General features: G+C 40.3%; 1 protein-coding gene across 16 annotated transcripts in view; it reads right to left on the bottom strand.

Annotated features, from left to right (window-relative positions):
- Positions 1–23,986, bottom strand: part of LOC138761425 (membrane-associated phosphatidylinositol transfer protein 2) — a 331,314-nt gene that overhangs the window by 184,000 nt on the left and 123,328 nt on the right. For 13 of the 16 annotated variants that reach the window (XM_069933525.1, XM_069933533.1, XM_069933526.1 and 10 more), the window contains one exon: positions 9,944–10,068. The exons of the other annotated variants lie outside the window; for them this stretch is intronic. The gene's annotated coding sequence lies outside the window, so the exon portion shown is untranslated. The remainder of the gene's footprint in view (positions 1–9,943; positions 10,069–23,986) is intronic. 16 annotated transcript variants of the gene reach the window in all.

Below are 23,986 nucleotides of genomic sequence, written 5' to 3'. Positions count from 1 at the left end.
GGGTGGTTTGGGAGGAAAGGGGGGGGGGGGGAGAAAAAGTCACTGTATATGTGTGAAAAAGAAATAGTGTATATCATGGCTAATGTGATTTATGGTGTGAAAAAATAAAAATAAAAAAAAAGTTTGTCAAATATATTCAGGAAAGTTTTCTAAATCAATATATCGAGATAGCAACAAGAGAGAGTACAATACTGAATCTCCTATTCGGGAACGAGACAGGACAAATGGCAGAAGTATAAGTAGGGGAACACTTTGGGTCCAGTGATCATAATACTATTAGCTTCAAGATAATTATGGATAAAGATAGGTCTGATCCTGGGGTTGAAATTTTAAATTGGAGAAAATTCAGTTTTGAGGAAATGAGGAAGGATCGAGAAAGCGTGGATTGGGACAGGTTGTTTTCTTACAAGGAGGTGTTCTATGTGTGGAAGACCTTCAAAGATGAAATTTTGAGAGTACAGATTTTGTGTGTTCCTGTAAGGATTAAAAGCAAAGTTAACAGGCATAAGAAACCTTAGTTTTCAAGAAATATTGGGGATCTGATCAAGAGAGAGGTGTATAGCAGATATAGTGAACACGGAGCAAATGAAGAGTATAAAAATGAGGAAAAAAAGAGAAATCATAAAGGATAAGACACGAGGTTGCTTTGGCAGACAATGTGAAGGAAAATCCAAAAGCATTCTACAGAGCAAAAGGATAGGAAGGGACAAAATTGGTCCTCTTGAAGGTGGCAGAGTGGTCAGCTATGTATGGAGCCATAAGAGATGGAGCAGATCTTAAAAGTTTCTTTTTGCATTTAATTTACTCAGGAAACTGGCATAGCTTTGAGGGAAGTGAGGCAAACAAGCAGTGAGGTCATAGAACCTACACAGATTAAAGAGGAGGAGGTGCTTGCTGTGAATAAAGTGAATAATTTTAAAAACATTTTGAAATTAAATTTAGGCATACAGCACAGTAACAGGCCACTTCGGCTCACGAGTCTATGCTGCCCAACTTACATTCAATTAACCTACACCCCTGGAATGTTTCAATGGTCCCCCTTCCTTATATTCCCCACCTTCTGCTATCCCTTGGGATTGAAGATCACCTGCTTCACTTCTATAGGCTATTAGGTGGAACCATTAAAGGAGGTGCAACTAAAGGAGAGGCAAATGGTAAGTTTGTGACATGTGCCCTATTATTTATGCTAGGCATGCATGGGCTTGGACTTGAGATTCTCAGAGTACTCTCAAATGCCTCTCCAATTCTAGCAGTCATGTTCCAGGGATTTCCATGATTCAGTGGGAATGCTGCAATTCCCAAGGATGCTCTGAACACATCCATAACTCTTTCCTCTGTTCTACTGGTAATCTCTTCCTGAGACAACAGGAAATAGAGTCTGTTTGGGCAAGAATTTTTTTTTTCTTACGGAGTCCAGTAGGTGCCTGGATTGTATTAAAAACAAATGCTGGAGGAACTCAGCAGAAAAGTAGTAAAACAGAAAAATTCAGTAGAGTAATGAACAACAGAAATGCTGCAGCAGTAAAAGGTAGTAAACAACAGAAATGCTGCAGGAACTCAGCTGCTGCCAACTTCTACTACATCCATTAATTCTCATGGTCCATCTCTAACAATAATATCTCCTATCTCGATCACTATCTCCATCTTGGGAGACAAATACTCGACAGTTTGGTCTCCACCTAAACTGTGTTGCCTGGGGACGTTGCAGAAGCAGATGTGATATAGACATTTAACAGGTGTTAAGACAGGTGCATGAACAGACAAGGAATGGAGGGATACAGACAATGTATAGGCAGTTGGGATTAAATTAGTATTGCTATCGGCATAACCCTCGTGGGCCGATGGGCTTGTTCCCATGCCAAACCATTGTGTTCTGCATTCATTGTAATTTAGGCAAAGGTGGGGCAATACTGAATACAGCAAGACTCCATAATAGCAGGATAAATCTGTTATTGTCAGGATATTGAACTGAAAATCTCAATTTCCTGGTCTACCTTTTAAAATCAGAAATAATATTGTTGTGTTGGAAAGCATGAAGGCTTTGCAAATTAAAAATATAATGGCAGCGCATGCTTAGCTCAACCTACTTAATTTTTGAAAGCCCAAAAATCTGTGGGTGCTGGAAATCTGAAATAAAAGCCAAACATGCTGATAACAGTCAGCAGATCAGGCAGCATCTGTGGAGAGAGAAATAGTTAGCTTTTCACAGCCAGGGTTCTAATAAAGAAAGGATCCTCGATCTGAAATGTTAACTTTTTTTCCACAAATGCTTCCGACTTGCTGAGTATTTTCAGCACTTTAAGTTTTATATTTGATATTTAAGATTTAGGATGACATTACTGGGACTGGAAGACTAGCTAAATTTTTCAATTTTAAATTAAGATATGCAGCACAGTAGCAGGCCCTTCTGGTCCATAGGGCCATGCCACCCAAATACCCCAATGCCCTACAATCCCTATACATATTTAAAGGATGGAAGGAAACCAAACCACCCAGAGGAAACTCACGCAGACCTGGGGTGGGGTAGGGAAACGTACAAACTCCTTACAGACAACGACAAATTCGAACTCAGATTGCTGTCCTATAATAGCACTGCGCTAATCATTACAAGACTGAATAGGCTGGGACATTTTTCCATGGAGCTGATGAGGGTGAATCTTTTCTCCAGGGTAGGTCAATCAAAAACTAGAGGGTAGAGGTTTAATATGAGAGAGCAAAGATTTTAAAGGGGATCTGAGGGGCAACTTTTTCACACAGGGTGGTAGTTATATAGAATGAGTTGCTAGAGGAAGAAGCAAAAGCAGGGACAATTATGACAATTTAAAGACATTTGGGCAGATACATAAACAGAGAATATTGAGGGGTAGATGGGCCAAGAACAGTAAAACAGGATTAAGATAGACTGAAGGGCCTATTTCCATGCTGTATAACAAAGAAAAATGCATCTAGTTGGCTTCAAACATGAATATGACATTTCTTAGCCTTCAGTTTCCTACAAAGGGCTTTGATTTTGCTGCCAGGATCAAGATTAGACAGGCCTAGAATTCATGTGATTCAGAAGCTGCCGCCTCTTGGATCACATGGCAGCTCTGACACCTCAATAATCATCTACTCCTAAAGCTCCATTCATGGTGGGCAGCTAATTCAACAAATCTGAATTATTCTGGCCAAAGTTTAAATCCCTTATGTAATAGGATTTCATTAGCCAGATAGGAGTGCATTGTGTTACAAGTAGCACTGAAAATGCCTCCTCTTGAAGAGCAGAGTGCTAAATCAAAGTCAAAGTACAAATTTTGTTCATAAAGTTTCTATCTAATTCATCAAATGATCTGCACTGCAGTGTGGAACTCTCCAATCCACTCAGATTTGTCTATCCTGGACTTGAGGAAATAAAATTCTGACATCTAAGTGTGGTAGGAAGTGTGAGTGGCATAATCAGAAATGACAGCTTGAATCAAGGATCCATCAGCCTGCATACAAACTGTTTAAGATTTAGAATATTACCAATGTCACTGTGAAGATTCATCCCCCAACTAATTCCACCAAAAATTATTGATCAATTCAACATTAATCCAAGATTAGAAACCAGTGCAAATCAGCGATCACCCCTGTTTCAGAGTGGTCACTCCTGAGTTGGAGAATGAAGAACAAATGGAAAGAGCAAGCTATCTTTGTTTTGTGCCTCCGTACAGTCAATTATTGAACTGTAGAAAGAGAGGACAAACACCAGCTTCTTGCCTTAGCTGAATAATGGAGATGGAATGGAAAATAAGCAAGTGAATAATCTGAGGCAAAAGGTGAAGCTTTCCTTTGTGCTCTTCCTATCATCGCACAACTTGTTTCATGCGTGGAGAAGCAGGATAGGTGAAAACGAATGCAAAGAAAAGGAAGATCTATGGAAAGGAAACACATCTTGCGCTGCTACCATAGGATGAGGGAGGAATTGGGCAGAGTGGACTGGGAACACAGGCTAATTGATGAAACAGTTGAAGAATGGATTAAGTTAATGAACTTAGAGATATTGTCCATTGTTCGTCTTTTCTTAATAAATCCAGTTTCGTCAAGTTTTACTATTTTTGGTACACAGACAGCCAATCTGTTTGCTCATAGTTTTGCTATTGTCTGATTCCACCTGCTTTGAATTCGCCCATCGTTATTGAATGAAGATCTACTGGGACCAATGCCTGAAGAGGGCGCACAAAATCAGTAAACCGGTGCGGACTCGAAAGGCCAACATGGCCTGTTTCCGCTCCGTAGATAGTTATATGGTTATATGGTTATAGCTAGTGCTTCAGGGATTGGTTCTGAGTCCATTGTTGTTTGTCATCTATATCTATGATTTGACTGATAATGCAGAAAATTAGATCAGCAAATTTGTAGATAACACTAAGATTGGAGGTGTAGCTGTTAAAATGGGCTGCAAAAGAGCAGATGGAATATATGTAGAACATTGCAGCACACCATATAGGCTCTTTAGCCCACTATTTGTGCCAACCTAAGTAAACTTGCTCCGTAACGATTTAATTTTTCTTATAACACTTTTTTAAAAAATCACATCTACGTGCCTTTCTAAGAGTATTTTAAATGTTCCTACTGTACCAGCTACCACCATGGCACCTCCAGCAATGCCTTCCAGGCACCCATCATTCTAAAAAAAAATTACCTCTGATGTCTCCCTTAAACTTTCCTCCACTCACCTTACATAAATATCCTTTGGTGTTTGCTATTGTTGCCCTGGGAAACCCTATTAATGCCTCTCATAATCTTACATACCTTTATTAAGTCACAGTAAAGGATGAATTGCTCCAAAGAGGAGAAAAAACCCCCAGCTCTGGGGATATTGCTCAGGCAATATCCAGGTAACATCCTGGTAAATCTCCTCTGTACCCTTTCCAAAGAATCTACTTCCTTTCTGTAATGAAACAACCAGAATCGAGCACAATATTCCAGGGGTGGTCTAACCAGAGTTTTATAGAGCTGCAATATTACCTTACAATAAAAACACAATGCTGGAGAAACTCCGCAGGTCAAACTTTATTACTGTACATTATCTCACAGCTCTTGAACATGATCCCCCAACTAATAAAGGACTGCACACCATTCACTTTCTTAGATTCTAACTTTTTTTTAAACTTTTGCAGCCTTTTGCTTCTGCAAGGCTGAGAACCTGCTTGTGTTTTAGAATCAGCAGACATAAGCTAAATTCCACCGAGGGGCCAGAGATGCAGTTATCTGACGAAAGGACATCTGTGTACCAAGAACATTTAATCTTCCTGCTTGTTTTGATCACAGACTGTCAGAGGCCTAGCCTTGATGCAAAATAAACCATTGTATTCAAAGTGATAAGCTGAAAATTACATTATTCAATAGAAGCCTAGCATGCTAGCTTGCTCGCTTATCTTTCTTGCTGTGCTGGGAATAGGTTCTTGGGTAAGCAGTTTTTGGGTAATATAAGCCATGGTCCCTCTGCTGAAGTTTGAGACTCTCCGAGAGGTGGCAACATCTCTCAGCAAGAAGAAGAACTTCTAGAGTCCAGCCAACTTCCCGGTCGGGGGAGGTGGAGAAGCTGCTACCGGCGCCCTGACAACCTACTACAGTGTGCAGTCATTGCCTCGCTTCGGCAGTTGGTACCAGTCCAGGCATTGATAAGTATAGTTGGGAAGGGCTTGCATATTGTAGTTTGAAATCAGCTTTTGAATTTGTAATAAACATTTGTATAAAGTGAACTGCTCTCAGTGTGTGTGTCTATTTTCTTTCTGTAGCTCAAACACTGTGACCAATCTAAAACGAATAAAATGAGAGGTACAAGTTTACCCAAGACACCACCCTATCAAAGCGTAGCAATCTTGAACAATCTAAGGACTTGAATACCAAGATGCAGATACACAATTCCTTGAAAGGGGTGTCACAGGTGGATAGGATTATAAAGAGAGCTTTTGGCACATTGGATTACATAAATCAAAGTATTGAGTACTGGAGTTGGGATATTAGTTTGAAGCTCTATAGATATTAGTGAGGCCAAAGAAAGAGCACAAAAAATTTACAAGAATGTTGTTGACACTTGAGGAGCCGAGTAACAGGAAAGGTTGGGACTTTAGTCTCTGGAGTCTCAGAGAATGTGGGGACTTTTAATAATGTATAAAATTATGAAGGGTATAGACAGGGTAAATGCAAGCAGGCTTTTTCCACCGAGGTTAGGTGAGAAGCATGGTAGGGAAGAATGATAGGACATGGGTCAAGGGTGAAAGGTGAAATGTTTAAGAGGAACATTAGGGGGAAGTTCTTCACTCAGAGTATTGGGAGTGTGGAATGAGCTGCCAGCAGAAGTAGTGGATCAGAGTTTAATTTCAACATTTAAAATGATCAAAGGTCCTGTCTCTGTGCTGAAATGTTCTATGAGACAAAGAGCAGGATTCTCAAAGGTGTAAATGAACAGTGGGATTTTGGGTCCATGTTGATAGGGCAGTTAAGGCGGCATATAGTGTGCTGGCCTTAATTAATCAGGGGATTGAGTTCAAGAGCCACATGGTAATATTGCAGCTCGATAAAATTCTGGTTAGACCAGATGGAGTTTTGCAATCAATTCTGGTTGCTTCACTAAAGGAAGGATGTGGAAGCTTTAGAACAGATGCAGAGGAGATTTACTGGATGCTATCTGGATTAGAGAACATGTCTTATGAGGAAAAGGTTGGATGGGCTCAGACTTTTCTTTTTGGAGTGACAAAAAAAAAATGAGGCAACTTAGAGATGTATAAGTGTGTGAGGGTCATAGACAGGGTAGACAGCCAGCACATTTTTCCCCAGGGCAGCAAAAAGCATTGCCAGAGGACACCTGCATGGGGAAAAGTTTAGGGGACATGCCAGAGGTAGTTTTTTTTTAAAAACACAGAGGACTGGGTGCCTGAAATGCATTGCCCAGTGTGGTGATGGAGGTTGGTACAATAGGAACATTTAAAATACCCTTAGAAAGGCACATAGATGCAAGTAGAAAAAAAAGAGGGTTATGAATTACATGGGAGGAAAGGGTTAATTAGTCATAAATAAGTTTATATGGTCAGGATATATTAAAAAAACTACCGAACAATAAAACACCGGGAGAGGATGGACTCCCAATAGAATTCTATAAAACATTTAAAGATTTATTAATTTCTCCTCTCCTGGAAGTAATGAACCAGATTGAAGAAACACAAAAAATGCCAGATTCATGCAAAACAGCAATAATTACAGTAATACAAAAGACGGGGAAAGATCCACTAACACCAGCATCGTATAGACCAATATCTCTACTTAACACAGATTATAAGAAAATAGCTAAACTATTAGCAAACAGATTGGCCGACTGTGTACCAAAAATAGTAAAACTAGATCAAACTGGATTTATTAAAAAAAGACGAACAACGGACAATATCTGTAAGTTCATTAACTTAATCCATGCAGTACAAGGAAACAAGACGCCAACAGTGGCGGTTGCTTTAGACGCAGGGAAAGCCTTTGACAGAGTAGAATGGAATTATTTATTCAAAATACTACAGAAGTTCAACCTACCAGAAAAATATATTAATTGGATTAAAGCATTATATAAGGGACTATTGGCGAAGGTGACAGTAAATGGATATATAACAAACCAATTTAAATTAAGCAGATCAACTAGGCAGGGATGTCCACTATCTCCCTCACTGTTCGCATTCGCTATAGAACCACTGGCAGAACTGATCAGAACAGAAAATAAAATAAGAGGGATAAAAATAAAAGAGAAGGAATATAAAATCAGTCTATTTGCAGATGACGTCATAGTATACTTAACACAACCAGAAATATCAATAAAAGAATTACATAAGAAATTGAAGGAATATGGAAAAGTATCGGGGTACAAGATCAATGCAAATAAAAGTGAAGCAATGCCAATGAATAATGCGGATTTCACAAAGTTTAAGAAAGAATCACCATTTAGATGGCAAACACAAGCAATTCGATACCTAGGTATACAACTAGATAATAATCTCGGAGATCTATACAAACTAAATTATCAGCCATTAATGAAGAAATTACAAGACGACTTAGAGCACTGGAAAGACTTACCACTAGCACTGATAGGAAAGATAAACAGTATTAAAATTAATATCTTCCCAAGGATACAATACCTATTTCAATCATTACCAATTCACCTAACAGAGAAATTCTTCAAGGAACTAAAGAAAATAATAAGGAAATTCTTATGGAAAGGGGGGGAAACCGAGGATAGCGCTAGATAAATTAACAGAATGGTACAAACAAGGGGGCTTACAGCAACCGAACTTTAAGAATTATTATAGAGCAGCACAATTAAGATACCTATCAGATTTTTATCAAACAAGGGAAAAACCAGATTGGACCAGATTAGAGCTAGATAAAATAGGGGAGAAGGTACCTGAACATATACTTTATAAGTGGGATGAAAAACTGGTGCAATATAGAAGTTCACCAGTACTGCACCATCTGCTCAACATTTGGAAGAAGATTCACATAGAAAGGAATAAAATAAATTATCAACTACCAAAATTAATATTGATGCAAAATCAACTAATCCCTTTCACAATAGATAACCTTTCCTTTAAAGAATGGGACATAAAAGGGATCAAAAGAATAGAAAATTGTTTTTTGGGAAATAAATTATTATCTTTTGAACAAATGAAGGACAAATATGGTATAACTCACGGTACAATGTTTGCATACCACCAACTGAAAACCTACTTGAAGGACAAATTGGGAAGCAGTCTGAGGTTACCAGAAGGAAGCAATTTTGAATATGTGATTACAGACACAATGATAATTTAAAAATTTGTACCAAACATGTAGATCAAACTGCAAGAAAAGGAGAACGAGGAAACAAACAGTAAAACTAAACAAAAATGTGAACAAGATCTGAACATAAAGATAAAGAATGAAACATGGGAAAAGCTATGCTCCGGAACTATGAGAAATACAATAAACACAAGGTTACGCATGATACAATATGATTGGTTACACAGGCTACACATCACCCCCCAAAAGTTAAATAAATGGGACCCAACAGTATCAGACAGATATTTTTGCTGTAAGAAGGAAATGGGAACAACAATACATGCAATTTGGGCATGTGAGAAAGTAAAAAATTTTTGGGAAGATCTAAATCAGGTATTAAATAAAATCACAAAAAGCAACATACCAAAAAATCCAGAGATCTTTCTTCTAAGTAATATAAGAAATAAAGAACTTGGACTCAATTTGGATGGAGCACAAAAAAGATTTATTATGATAGTCTTAGCTGTAGCAAAAAAAATGTATTATGTCAACCTGGAAATTAGAAGATAGCCTGAGAATACAGCAATGGTACATAGAAATTAATAAATGTATTCCATTGGAAAAAATAACATATAATTTAAGAAATAATATTACAGTATTCGCACAAATTTGGGAACCGTACATGGAACACAATAGAGAAGTCCTACCGCGGACCTCCACCGCCTAAAATGACAGAAGGAGAAGACGACGAAATGAACTGACCCAGTATGTAAAAGTAGAAGACACAAATTTCTTGTTTATTTTCATTGTGTGACAACATTGTTTAACGGGTTTAATGTATCATATAGATTAAATGTTGAGTGAGTGGGGAGGGGGGGTGAGGGAGTGAGTGGGGAGGGGGGGGTGAGGGAGTGAGTGGGGAGGGGGGGTGAGGGAGGGAGGGAAGGGAGGGGGAAAAAGGGGAGAAAATTACACTGTGTAAATTCAAGAGGGAAATTGTCTGTGTGTATTTTGGTCAGTATGGTTCATAGTGTGAAAAATAAAAAATTTAAAAAAAAATAATTTTATATGTTTTATATTTTATATTCAGCCCACAACATTGTGGGTTGAATGGCCCAAATTGCACTGTTCTATAATGTGTGAAAAAAGGGAGCATAAAACAGAAGAACCGGCCTTTACGCACCTCAAATTCCTATTCCGTTCAGTAAAATCACAGATGATCCAGTCTTTGGCCTAGATTCCTCTTTTCTCTCTGATCCACAGGGATGAAGTTCCTTTTCTATCCTGATACAATTCCTTCCAGTTCATCTGTGTAATAGGGAAAACATCCTCTCAGCATCTACGCTGTTAAGAGTCCTCAGGATCTTACACCTTTCAATATTTTATGGCACCTGTTATTCTTCTACAACAATCCTCTCAAATTAGGAATCAATAAAGTGAAACTTCACTTCATTGCTTTAAAGTCAGTCATATCCTTTCTTCAATAAAGACTCCAAACCAGTATGCTGAATTCTAGGCGTGGCCTCAGGAAAGCCTGCAAATCTGCAAAGACTTGCTTATTCTTGTAGTCCCTCCTAATTGCAATAAAGGCCAACATTCCATTTGCTTTCTACTCTACATGTACTGACATGCTAACTTAATTTCTTGTACAGAAATCGCTACGTTTCGATACACATTTAATAGTCTGATGAAATTTTAAAAAAATTTCTCTTTCTCTATTCTTCCAAGTATCACATTTTCTCATTATACCACCCATGTTTTTGCTTGATCTGTGTTCCTTTGCTCTCCTGACCACTTACTGCCAAATATTTGTATCAGCAGCAAACCCAGATACCTTAAAATCCAAACCTCCACTTACATGCGAAGTAATTAAGGCCCAAATGCCAATTCCCAAGAGATGTAGCTTGTCCAATTAAAGGTAAACTATTTACAGGTATGTGCCACTTAATGTTCATTAGGGCAACGTCTGACCATATGTACATCCGTTGTCTGTGGTCCCATAAGGTTATTATAGAGTTCAGAAATCCCTGATGTATCAGATGTATCCAGTTGTACGCAACAACTTCCCTCATGCAACGCATGTATCTCATGTCTTTTGTAAACAAAGGCTTATGAATGTAGATACTGAACTGTACTTTCTATTTATCATGGCTCCCAAATGCAGCAAAAACAGTGTTAGTGATAGCAGCAGCGAGAGGCAAAGGAGAAGTATTGATTTGGAAGTGAAACAAAAGGTTATTAAACAACACAAAGGTGGAAAAACATTGCTCGCTATTTAGGCACGTCACACTCAACAATCACGATGATCCTCAAAAACAAAGAAAAAAAATTCTCCAAGCTGTTAAAGGATCGGCTCCAGTGAAAACTACAAGACTAACAAAATGTGAGAGGAACCTATATCAGATATGGAGAAATTGCTAAGGACCAAACACAAAACTGAGTCCCTCTCAGCACACTGACGATCACAAAGCTTGTTCCAGATGCTTAAAGTAAAAGCAGGACCAGACTATGATATCAAGTTTAGTGCAATAACTCTGGGTGGTTCAGGTGCTTCAAACAACGTTTTTTGATACGTAATGTGAAAGTGAGTGGCGAGTTTGCAAGTGCTGCCAGCAGAAGAATTTGTTGAAACCTTTGATAAGCCAATTGTAGAGGGAGATTATTTGCCAGGACATTGCAATCATAGAAAAGTATATCAAGGGAACTGGAAACCATCAATGTTGGTCAACTATTGTGGGACACTGACATGAGAGGCATCAGATGCTGAGTCCAAACAAAAAACAGCAGCAAAGCCTTTTTAAGTCAGTTGAGCTGATGCAATGTGTCTGCATCATTATGCGATTAAACATGCTCAATTCAATAAAAGTTAATTAATGTTTCTCAGCTTGAGTTATCTATCATAATCAGCAATTTTTTTCAGGAGGCAAAACTTTTGAAAAAATGTGGTGTCCAGAATTATTTTAGCTTGAAGTTGTGGAATGGGATGAACACAGAATGGGATGAACACAGACTCATTTTGACTGTCTGACGAGACCTGGTTATGTAGGGTTCAGAGTATATTCCGATAGAACATTCAGGGCCATTTGGGTCAGTACCTTATTTAGATCATGATCATTTGTTTTTGTGATGATGTAATGGGGGGGGCATATTATACTGACTGCTTGCTATTGGCTATAGGTGTAGAGATACTCCACCCTACTGGTATAACAGATGGAGATGATTTCCCACTGGCCAGTGGTGGTTATAGTCTTTATTATATTATATTAATAAAAGCCCAGTATTAGTACACCACTTGTCTGGTCCATGTCTATGGCATATCAATTTTATTAACAGGCTCTCAATCATGGATACTTCCCTGAAACCTAGAAGACTCGAGATAGATCAAGACGCCATCCAAACTGGAGAAATTTTCCACCACTGGCTCCAGTGTTTTGAAGCCTACATGCAAGTGAACAACATTGTGCAAGATGAAGCGAAAATGGACAATCTTGTGGCTCTTCTCGGAGAAGTACCCTACTCCATAATTAGGGAGACAGCTGTCTACTAGAATGCACTGAATTTCCTCAGAACCTGTTATGATATGGCACAAAACACTTTGTTTGCAAGATATCAGCTTCACACTCAAAAACAACAAGCCGGAGGTAGCAAAGCTGCTTTTGTGTTCGCACTAAAAGTGCTATCCAGAGCCTGAGCTTGCGTTGCTGTTAAGGCCAAAGCCCCACAAAAATCTTTGATGCTGGACGCATTCATGAGTGGATTGGAGTCGGGCTACATCAGGCAACGCTTACTGGAGACCCTAGGCCTAACCTTTAATGCTGCTCTACAACAAGCGAAGACCCTTAGGGCTGCACTACAAAGTGCTAAAGCCCTCGAGAAAGACGGAGGTGCTGATGCGGCATCCCCAAAGCCCACCTGCAGTGATGACCCACTGTTGACCGCCACTAAACCTCAGCATAAAAGCTGCTACAGAAGATGATACTTCTGCGGTTTGGTGCTACACGTTCACTCTCAGTGCCCCATGTGGCAAGCCAACTGTGGAAAGCAAGGGCACTGCGCCAGAGCCTGCCATGTGCGAGAGTCCACGCCTAGCTCACGCCATGAGTTGCAGAGTAAGAAGAAGCACTACTAATAAGCAGGGGTGCCGCCACAACACTGCTATGTTGACCTGGAGAGTTAATGATTCACCTAGCTCTTCTCCCGCTTCTCCTTCTATTTCAGAAATAGTACGTGGAACAGCCAGAAACATGGTGAACTCTGACAGATCGCTACTGTGGGGAGACCCTATTCTAGTGTCCATGACGATTAATCAAGATGGACCCCATGACCTGAAGCATTTCACGATGAAGGTGGAGGTAAACGGGAAGCCTATTGACTGTTCGATTCGGGCAGTACTGACAGCTATATTCACCCTACGACTGCTAGCTCCCTGAATCTTACCTTGTATCCATCTAAGCGCAAAATTTCTATGGCATGTTCTGGACTAAAACAAGACGTTACAGGTTGCTGTAAAATAACCCTGAAGGTACAGGGAAATGAATATAAAGATTTCAAATTGCACGAGCTCCCCGGTCTGTGCGCTCCGATGATTTGAATATAAAGATTTCAAATTGCACAAGCTCCCCGGTCTGTGCGCTCCGATGATTTGAATATAAAGATTTCAAATTGCATGAGCTCCCCGGTCTGTGCGCTCTGATGATTTGAATATAAAGATTTCAAATTGCACGAGCTCCCCGGTCTGTGCGCTCCGATGATTTGAATATAAAGATTTCAAATTGCACGAGCTCCCCAGTCTGTGTGCTCCGATGATCTGAATATAAAGATTTCAAATTGCACAAGCTCCCCGGTCTGTGCGCTCCGATGATTTGAATATAAAGATTTCAAATTGCATGAGCTCCCCGGTCTGTGCGCTCTGATGATTTGAATATAAAGATTTCAAATTGCACGAGCTCCCCGGTCTGTGCGCTCCGATGATTTGAATATCAAGATTTCAAATTGCACGAGCTCCCCAGTCTGTGCGATCCGATGATTTTAGGATTAGATTTCCAGTGTCAAATGAAAAGTATCATTGGCATTTAACGGCCCATTCCCATCGATCACAGTTCCCCAAGGGGCTGTGGGTTATCAACTCTTAAGATTAAACCTCCACGTCTTTTTACCAATCTAATCCGGGATTGTAAGCCTACAGCTACAAAGAGTAGGCACTGTAGCAGAGGGCAGACTCTTTATTAAGGATGAGCTGAGACATTTATTGAAAAAAAAATCATCAAACCCAGTACAAGTTTTTGGCGTGCACAAGTTGTAGTCGTCAAAAATGGCGCGAGACCTAGAATGGTTGTGGACTACAGCCAAACTAAAAACAGGTTTACGTAACTAGATGCTTATCCCCTGCCTCATATCTCAGGCATGGTAAACCAGATTGCACAATACAAAATATATTCCATAATTGATCTGAAATCAGCTTTTCATCAGGTGCCTATTCACAAAGATGAAAGGCAGTTTACCGCTTTTGAGGCAGATGGCAAATTTTTTCAGTTTAAAAGAATTCCTTTTGGAGTTACCAATAGTGTATCTGTTTTCCAAAGAGAGATGGATAAGCTAGTAGGCGCTCATAACTGAACAATGTCACTATATGTGCCAAGGACTTAAGTGATCATGATCGGAACATAGAATATTCCTCCCGGTGGCCAAGCATCTGCACTTAACCCTCAACAACGACAAGTGTGTATACCGCACTAAATGCCTGGCTATACTAGGCTACTTAGTGAGTAAAGGGGAGATCAGCCCTGACCTGGAGAGAATGAGACCACTCATGGTTCTACCCCCACCTATAACACAAAAGTACCTCAAGCGTTGCCTGGGTTTTTTTCTCCTATTACACTCATGGGGTGCCCAACTACGCAGATAAAGCACTGCCACTGTTTAAAACTACTAGTTTTCCCTTGTCTGAAGAAGCCCTTCGTGCTTTTGAAAACATCAAACAGGATATAGCTAAGGTAACAATGTCAGCTATTGATGAGGATTTACCATTTCAAGTGGAATCTGATGCGTCAGATTGGGCCTTAGCAGCTATGCTAAATCAAGCTGGTAGACCTGTGGCCTTTTTCATGGGCCAGAGGTCAGGCAATCCTCTATCGAAAGGAAGGGCGAGCTATTGTTGAATCCATTCGCTATTGGAGACACATTTTAGCCGGAAGGAAATTCACTTTGCTGACTGATCAAGAATTTGTTGCCTACATGTTTAACACTAAATTGAAGAGCAAGATTAAAAACGATAAGATCCTGCGTTGACGAATTGAATTTTCTACTTATGATTACGATATACTCTATCACCCAGGAAAATTCAATGACCCTCCGCACGCGCTTTCTCGCATGACCTGTGCAAGTCTGCAGCTAAACCGTATGAAATACCTTCATGATGAATTATGTCACCCAGGGGTCACTAGATTTTATCATTATGTGGAGTCCTTCAATTTGCCGTACTCACTAGAAGACATCAAGAAACTGACTTACGAGTGTCCCATCTGTGCGGAGTGTAAACCTCGCTATTATAAACCTTCCGCTTCCACATTGATTCACATTGATTATGGCGTCTAGACCATTTGAACATCTCAGCGTGGATTTTAAAGGATCATTACCCTCAAATAATAAGAATTCTTATTTCCTTAACATCATTGATGAATTTTCTCATTTTCCCTTCGCTATACCATGTGCTGACGTTTCTGCTAGTTCTGTTATTAAATTTCTTGATATGATTTTTAGTATTTTCGGTTATCCTGACTTCATTCATAGTGATGGAGGGTCAGCTTTCATGAGTTCTGAACATAGGCAATAACTTCTTGATAGGGAAATAGCTACTAGTCAAACTATACAAGCTATAGTCCACTGGGTAATGGTCAAGTGGAGCGCAGTAATGGTACAATCTGGAAAGCTATCACTCTTGCACTAAAATTGAAAGGTCTCCTCACCAGTCGCTGGCAAGATGTGTTGCCGGAAGCATTAAACTCTATCTGTACATGGCTTTGTACAGCTACCAATGAGACTCCCCACCAATGTCTTATTGTTTTCCCTTGAAAATCAAAACCTGGATCGACCTTGCTGACTTGGCTATCTAAGCCCAGAGAAGTCTTATTAAGAAAACATGTTAGACCCAGCAAAGCTCACCCGCTTGTAGAACGTGTTCAACTGCTTCATGCTAATCCACAGTGTGCTCATATTACTCCTGATGGAAGAAAAGACAATGTTTCCCTCAGGGATCTAGCCTCACCTGGTCTACAGCCTGCTCGCCCTTCCACTGACCTGACTCCTTCTCTACCCTCCCCATCACGAGAAACACCCTAGGAACAATACCTTCTTCATGGGAATGTTTCCTTGTGCTCTCCACACCCTTCCACACCCGGCGACAGAAGTCCTTCAGTTAGAGACAAGTCTCCTGTATTTGTGCCCTTACGAAGATCAACACGAATCTCAAAGTCTCAACAGAGGCTGTTATGACCATTTCTAATCTTAGTCATAATTACAGTGAGTGGAGTGACCCTGTATTACCTCAGGCTTGCAGCCTGTTTTTTTTTTGCTATGTATTCTCATTAATTCTGTTTGTAAACGTTTGATCTTCTATAAATTTTTTTTGCTTTTGTTTTTACTGTTATTGTATTTTATTAAAATTGGTCAATTTGGGGGGGTGGGGGGTGAATGTGATGATGTAATGGGGGAGCATATTATACTAACTGCTTGCTATTGGTTATGGCTGTAGAGATACTCCACCCTACTGGTATAACAGATGGAGATGCTTTTCCACTGGCCAGTTTAGTGGTCTGTTAATAAAAGCCCTGTATTAGGATAACATTAGTCTGGTCCATGTCTATGACATATCAGTTTTGTATTACCACAAGATTCCCTGATCAATAGCTGTGGGTTTTAAACATACCAAGTCTTTTATTTCTTTATTTATGGTAAATGCTTCTGGCTGAAATCACATTAACAGTGTAAAAGATATATAAGTACTGGTGCTTGGGTCAATGTTGTGAATGGCTGAGAATAGTTTCTGTTCGAGTCGAATTTTAATTTGAAAGCCAAACAAACTTACAGCAGTGATTTTCCAGTCACCTGTTCAAATTTGGAAATTTAGTATTTTTTTCACTTGCTTGATGCTTGAGATTCTATGCTCTGCCTTCTTAGCAAGGAAAAGAAAAAAATACATTGTACACAGTTGAAATTGGATCAAGGTTATTCTACAGCGACCACCAACAATCAAAAGTGGATTTTATGAATATTTTTCTGTGCTTGAAGGCACAATTCCCTCTATGGGCAAATTATTAAATTAGATCTAGACTCTTCGTGTTTGTTTCTGATAATTATCAGAGGCTGCATTTCTGAAAATCTCCACAGAAGTCTCTGAAAAATAGGAACCAATTAGCATGTCACTAAAACAGCTCAAAAGTACAAATGTGAAACTATAAACCTAATCTCATACAGGAATCACACTAAACTTTATGCACCTATTAAATACAGGGGAAATCACTTTAAACTTCCTTTGGAAATTTTTAAATTTGCAAATTAACTTGGAAACTGTTTAAACAGATGTTTTCCAATTAAATAATCATAACTGGCTGTCAGTGAAAGATTTTGAACTGATAAACAGAAAACATCTGTGTAAGTAATGACATCTTTGAGAATGATTAAATTGAGAGGCCTGGATAAAATCTTTTTCAGGAGCTTTAAAAAAAATAAGGCTCCATCATTTGCCAACATCATTGGCTTTAGATTCATTGCCAATGGACAAGATTCCTTGATGACGACCATTTGTTTGAAAAGAAAGATATAGACCAGTAACTATTGGAGTTTAAAGGAAATGGCAAGTTTCTTTTTTAACAGAGTGGTAGGTGCTTGCAACAGACTATCAGGGCTATTGGTGAAAGTAAATACAATAGCACCTGTTAAGAGGCTTATTTATCTACCTTTTGATATTTTTAAGTCTCTATTCCTGTCTTGCATTTGTGGTAATATAAAATGTGACTGGTGTTATTGGAGTATCTTGCGTACTTGTTTGGCTGAAGCAGATTGGAGGAAGAAGCTGATTGGAGCAAGAAAGGTCAGGTGACCTGAGGAGCAGCAGCAGTTAAAATTTAAAAGGAGCGAGGCAGCAGCTCGAAGCTAATTGGAGGAAGAAGCTGAGTATCACTATAAAAGTGAGGGACTGTGTATCTTCAGAGTGATAAAGCTTTGGCAAGAGAATATAGTAGGAGTTCAAGTAAGAAAGGGCCACCCTTTTCAAGGAACAAAAAGGAATCAGCAGGTAGGCACAGGCAAGGGCAGGTTTTAGATATATATTTTGTTCCTCTAGTCATAAACAGTGGAAATGACAGCCAAGGCAGGGGAATGTTTCTCTTGCAAATGTGGATCGTCAAGAAAGAAGCAGCATCCCGGATGACTTTATTTGCAAGAACTGCATCCAGCTGTAGCTCCTGGCAAGCCATGTTGGAGCTGGAGTTGGATGAATTATAGATCATTTGGGAGGCAGAGAGGATGATAGACACGAGTTAAAGGGACACTATCACTCCTAAGAGGAGAGTAGATGGGTGACAGTTAGGAGAAGGAAAGGGAACAGTCAGGCAGTGCAGGACACCCTTGTAGCTGTTCCCTTAATTACAAGTACAGGCAGTCCCCAACTTACGACTGTAATTAGGACCAAAGGATCAGTCATATCTCGGAATGGACGAAAGTCAGAATTTTGCCCACGTGTGTGGAGTGCTGAAGTCTTAAAACAAATTTATTTTTAAATCAGTTTTTTTTCATTGTATATTTTTGTTGTATTTGACAAACTATAACAGGGATATAGGACATGTAAGAACCAAAATGTGCATACTTACCTTATTATTCAGCATCCAGGGGCCCATAGGTTGGGCATGGCCATTTTGATTCCTGTGCGCATGCGTTAAGTCTGGTTGGCGCATGTGCGGTGGGTTCGCGTATTGGAGTTTGGTTGGCACATGTGCAAGAGTTAAGGGCATAAATTCAATATCCTTAGAGCACTTAACTTTCCTGAATGTGCGAACCAAACTCCAATATGCGGATCCACTGCACATGCGCCAACCAAAGACTAACACTTACACACAGGAATCAAGATGGCCATGCCCCAGCCAGGGTCACAATGGAAAAAATGACTTGGGATTACAGTCTGGGCAGTCTACGACTGCCAGACTTCAAGAAATATTATGGGGCAGCCCTGTCAAGATACATCGCCTCAATCTTTGAGGGGGGAGGTGTACTATCCTGGACACAAATTGACCTGCAAGTGGTAGATGAGAAGGTATCAGAGGACTTTATTTATAAATGGGATGCCAAATTGTTTGCTGGAAAAACAGGCAGCCCTATATTAAAACAAATAATCTCCATTTAGAATAAAATTAGCCAATATGTAGGAATCAAAGTGGGGCTGTCCCCAAAAATACCCTTGACTCCAAACAGATTAATACCATTGACAGTGGGTAATAAGATCCTGGACACCTGGTATCATAATGGCGTCAGATGCGTAGAAGACTGTGACAAGCAGGGAGTGGCTAATGTCATTGGAACAACTTAGGAATAAGTATGATTTATCAAATAAGATGTTCCATTCCTACCTTCAAATAAGATATTTTTTACAGGACAAATTAGGCCCAACTATGACTCTACCAGTGTGCAGTGACAGAGACCTTAATTTGAAGGGGGAACACACAGAAGTTCATCTTGGCTATATATTTCTTGCTCAAAGCAGAAGGACTTAAACTGGGCCTTCATAAATCAAGAAAGAGGTGGTAGTTGGATTTAGGAATAATGATTGATAAGTTTGACCTGTGTCGGACCAGCATGACTGCAATCATTAAGCACGGTGCATTACAATTTCCTACACCAGCTGTACCTGATGTAGCAAAACCTGATCAGGTCTAAATCAGAATGATCAGACCAATGCTTCAAATGTGGCACTGCAACAGGAACCTTTGTGCACACAACCTGGACATACTAAAGTGAGACCCTTCTGGGTGGAACTGGGCCAAGCCCTGGAAAAAAATCATAGGTAAAGAATTCCCACAGGACCCAGAGCTATTCCTGTTGAGAAACATAATGGATACAAGACTTATGATGAATCTGTCCAAATTTCAAATCCAATTCAGAATGATCGCATTTGGCAGTGATACAAGACTTATGATGAATCTGTCCAAATTTCAAATCCAATTCAGAATGATCGCATTGGCAGTGGCCAGGAAGTGCATGGTGGAAGTCCAACTCCTCCCTGAGCATTGCACGCTAAAGGCAGAAATGCAAAGCTGTGTTCCCCTGGAGAAAATTACTTACAACTTAAGGAAAAAGTACAACACTTTCTTGAAAATATGGCAACCATACCTATATTCACAGGAGCACAATTATAGTGTGGACCATCTGCCTCGCCACCCTACCTTCACATCTACCCCTCAAATGCCTGGGGTGGGGCAGTCCAACAATCCCACCCAGGAAAAGTCAAGAAAAATAAAACAGCCTGAGCAATGGCCACCGTGTCGTTACAAACCTTTGTTGTAAGCATCCTGAATGTTGTGTATAACTGTGGTTGTAAGAGGGGCATAAGGGAAAGGGACAGTAAAAGTGTGAACTCCACAGAAAATTTTGTATAGAATTGATTATTGTAAATTGTAATCAATATTGGCATTGTCAATATTAACATCAATAATGATGATAATGTTTGGAAAATCATTTTCAGGAGGGAGGGTGAGCAGCCAGATGTTGTGGACCATATAGGGACTAATGATGTGGGTAGGAAGGGTGAGGAGATCCTGCGAGGAGAGTTCAGGGCATTAGGTGCTAGATTGAAGGACAGAACCTCCATGGTTGTGATCTCAGGATTGTTACCCGTGCCACATGCTAGTGAGTTAGAAATAGGAGGATAATGCAGTTTAACATGTGGCGAAAGACTGTGCAGGAAAGTGGGAGGGGTCTTCAGGTTTCTCGATCATTGGGGTCTCTTACAGGGAAGGTGGGACCTGTTTCGACGTGATGGTTTGCATCTGAACTGGGAGGGGGTGGGGAAACTAATATCCTTGTGGGAAGGTTTGCTAGTGCTGCTCGAGTTGGTTGAAACTAGATTTGCAGGGGGATGGGAACCAGAGTGCCAGTCCAGAGAGAGGAGTGGAAGAGGGAAAAGATGATGTGAAAATTGCATGCACCATTAGAAGTTGATGGTTTGTACATAGTGGAAATTTTCTAAAGTGCATCTATTTCATTCCAAGGAGTATTGCAGGAAAGGCAGATGAGCTTAGAGCATGGAGTTGCCCATGGAATTAAGACATTGTAGTTATTAGTGAAACAGTTACAGGAGGAGCAAGACTGGCAGCTCAATGTACTGGCCTTCTGTTGTTTTAAATGCGATAGAACTGGTGGGGGGGAGGAATGGCATTGCTTGTCAGGGAAAATATCACAACTGTGCTCAGGTAAGACAGACCAGAGGATTCATCTACTGAGGCTATATGTGGAGCAGAGGAACGGGAAAGGTACAACAATGCTCATGGGTTTGTATTATAGACCACCCAATAGACATAAGAATTGGAGGGGCAAATCTGTAGAAAGATAGCGGACGACTGCAGGACACCCAAGGTTGTGATAGTAGGAGATTTTAATTTTTCACATAATGACTGGGACTTCCATATGGTAAAAGGCCTAGATGGCTTGGAGTTTGTCAAATGTGTTCAGGAAAGTTTTCTAAATCAATATATAGAGGTACATGTAGGGGAATATTTTGAGTCCAGAGATCATAATGCCATTAGTTTCAGGTTAATTATGGAGAAAGATAGGTCTTTGGTGAGACTGCACAGAGTATCGTGTGCAGTTCTAGTCACTTAGCTATAGGAAAGTTATTACACTGGAAAGGGTGCAGAAAAGATTCATGATAATGAATGAGAATGAGAGGCTGGAGAGACGGGCACTTTTTCCTCAAGAAAATGGGAGGCTGAGGGGGAAACCTTAGGTTTATAAAATTATGAAGGACAAACACAATAGCCATAGACTTTTCCCCAGGGTAGGGGGGAATGAGAGTGGAGCGATTTAAAAAGGGGTTCTGTGGGGCACTTTCTTCACAAAGAGAATGGTGGGGTTATGGATAAGTGGAAGCGATAGTAACATTTAAATGACATTTAGACAGGTACATGGAAAAGTTTAAAAGGCCATGGGATGAATGCAGACAAATGGGACTCTTGGTCGCTATGGATGTTAGGCTGAAGGGCCTATTTCTGTGCTGCTGTACTCAGTGACTCTAAGAATCACAAAAGACAATGCTCTGGATTTGGAACAATATCAACAGTTTTTTTTAAAAGGATTTAAAAGGAATAGTATGGGAGGTAATGGGGTGGGGTGGAGAGTAGCATTACTGGTCAGGGAGGATGCTGCAGAGGGGATGTCTATCAAGACGATGTGGGTGGAAGTCAGAATAGGAAGGGAGCAATCACTGCAGGAGCAGTCTGTTGGCTCCCAAATAGCCCTTGGGACATCGAGGAGCAGATAAACAGGGAGCTTTTGGAATGGTGCAGGAAATACAGGGTTGTAGTTACGGGTGATTTCAACTTCCCTAATATTGACCAGCACTTCTTGACTGCAAGATGCAAGGATGGGGCTGAATTTTTCAGGTATGTTCAAGAAGGATTCCTGACACAGTATGTGGACCAGCCGATGAGAAGAGAGGCCATACTGGATCTAATTCTGGGTAATGAACTTGGTCAGGTGGCAGTCCTCTTGGTGGAGAAGCATTTTGGTGAGAGTGACCACAACTCCCTGAGCTTTCGCATAACTATGGACAAAGATAAAAGCAATCAAAATGGGCAAGTGTTTAAATTGGGGAAGGCCTAATTTCAATGGGACGAGGCAGGAACCAACGAGAGTAAAGTAGAAACAGATGTTCAAGGGTGAAAGCACAGAACTAACGTGGAGGAAGTTTTAGGATCACTTGTGTAGGATTCAGGATAGGTTTGTCCCACTGGGATAGGGAATAGATAGTAGGGAAAGGGAAACATAGTTGACGAAGCAGGTGAGGCAACTAGTCAAGAAGAAGGAAGGAAGGATACGTTAAATATAGGAAGCAGGAAACAGAAAGGGCTCAAGAGAAGTATATGGTAGCCAGGAAGAAGCTTAAGAAAGGACTGAGGAGAGATTGAATGGGGTATGAGGCCTTTGCATGTTGGATTAAGGAAAACCCCAAGGCATTCTCTGCGTATGTGAAGAAGGATGATGCGAATGAAGATGGGGCTGCGAAAGGATAAAGGAGGCAACATGTGCCTGGGGGTGGATGTTGGGGAGGTCTCAAATCAATGGTTCTCAGCTTTTTTTTCCACTCACATACCACTTTAAGTAATCCCTATACCATTAGTGCTCTGTAATTAGTAAGGCATAACTTAAGGTGGTATGTAAGTGGGGAAGGAAGGTTGAGAACCATTGCTCTAGACCCAATTGTTACTGAAATATTCTGCTTGAGAAAAATGGTCATTGGCCCATTTCCTTTGGGAGTTATGAAACCATGCACATAATGAGTCAATTAGGTATGATTAAAACAGTGATTTTCAAACTTTTCCTTTCCACCCACATACCACCTTAAACAAACCCTTACTAATCACAGAGCACCTATGGCATAGGGAATACTTAAAGTGATATGTGAGAGGAAAAAGGTTGAGAACCACTGTCCTAAATGGACCTTAATCAGGGTGAGGTCAGAATGAACAGGCTTGCGTGATGGAGAATGTGAAGATTAAGGAAGAGGAAGCATTGGATCTTCTTAAAAACATCAAGATTGAAAAATCCCCAAGGCCAGACATGATATACCCCAGGTTGCTGTGGGAAGTGAGGGACGAGATAGTTGGGGCATAAGCTATGATCTTTGAGTCCTCTTTAGCCACAGGGGAGGTGCTGGAAGATTGGAGAATGGCAAATGTTGTCCCCTTGTTTAAAAAGGGTAATCAGGAGAATCCTGGGAATTATAGACCGGTGAGCCTTGCATCAGGAGTGTGCAAACTTTTGGAGAGGATTCTTGAGGATAGGATCTATGAGCATTTGGAGAAGTACAGTCTACTCAAGGATAGTCAGCATAGCTTTGTGAAGGGGTCGTGCCTCACGAGCATAATTTGAAGAGTTAACAAAATAAAATGACCAAGGGCAGTCAATGTGGTCTATATAGATTTTAGCAAGGCATTTGACAAGGTCCCCCATTGAAAAAACT

This window comes from Narcine bancroftii, chromosome 4 (genome assembly GCF_036971445.1).
Source record: "Narcine bancroftii isolate sNarBan1 chromosome 4, sNarBan1.hap1, whole genome shotgun sequence".
NCBI lineage: Eukaryota > Metazoa > Chordata > Chondrichthyes > Torpediniformes > Narcinidae > Narcine > Narcine bancroftii.
This window is presented reverse-complemented; position numbering and strand designations above follow the sequence as displayed.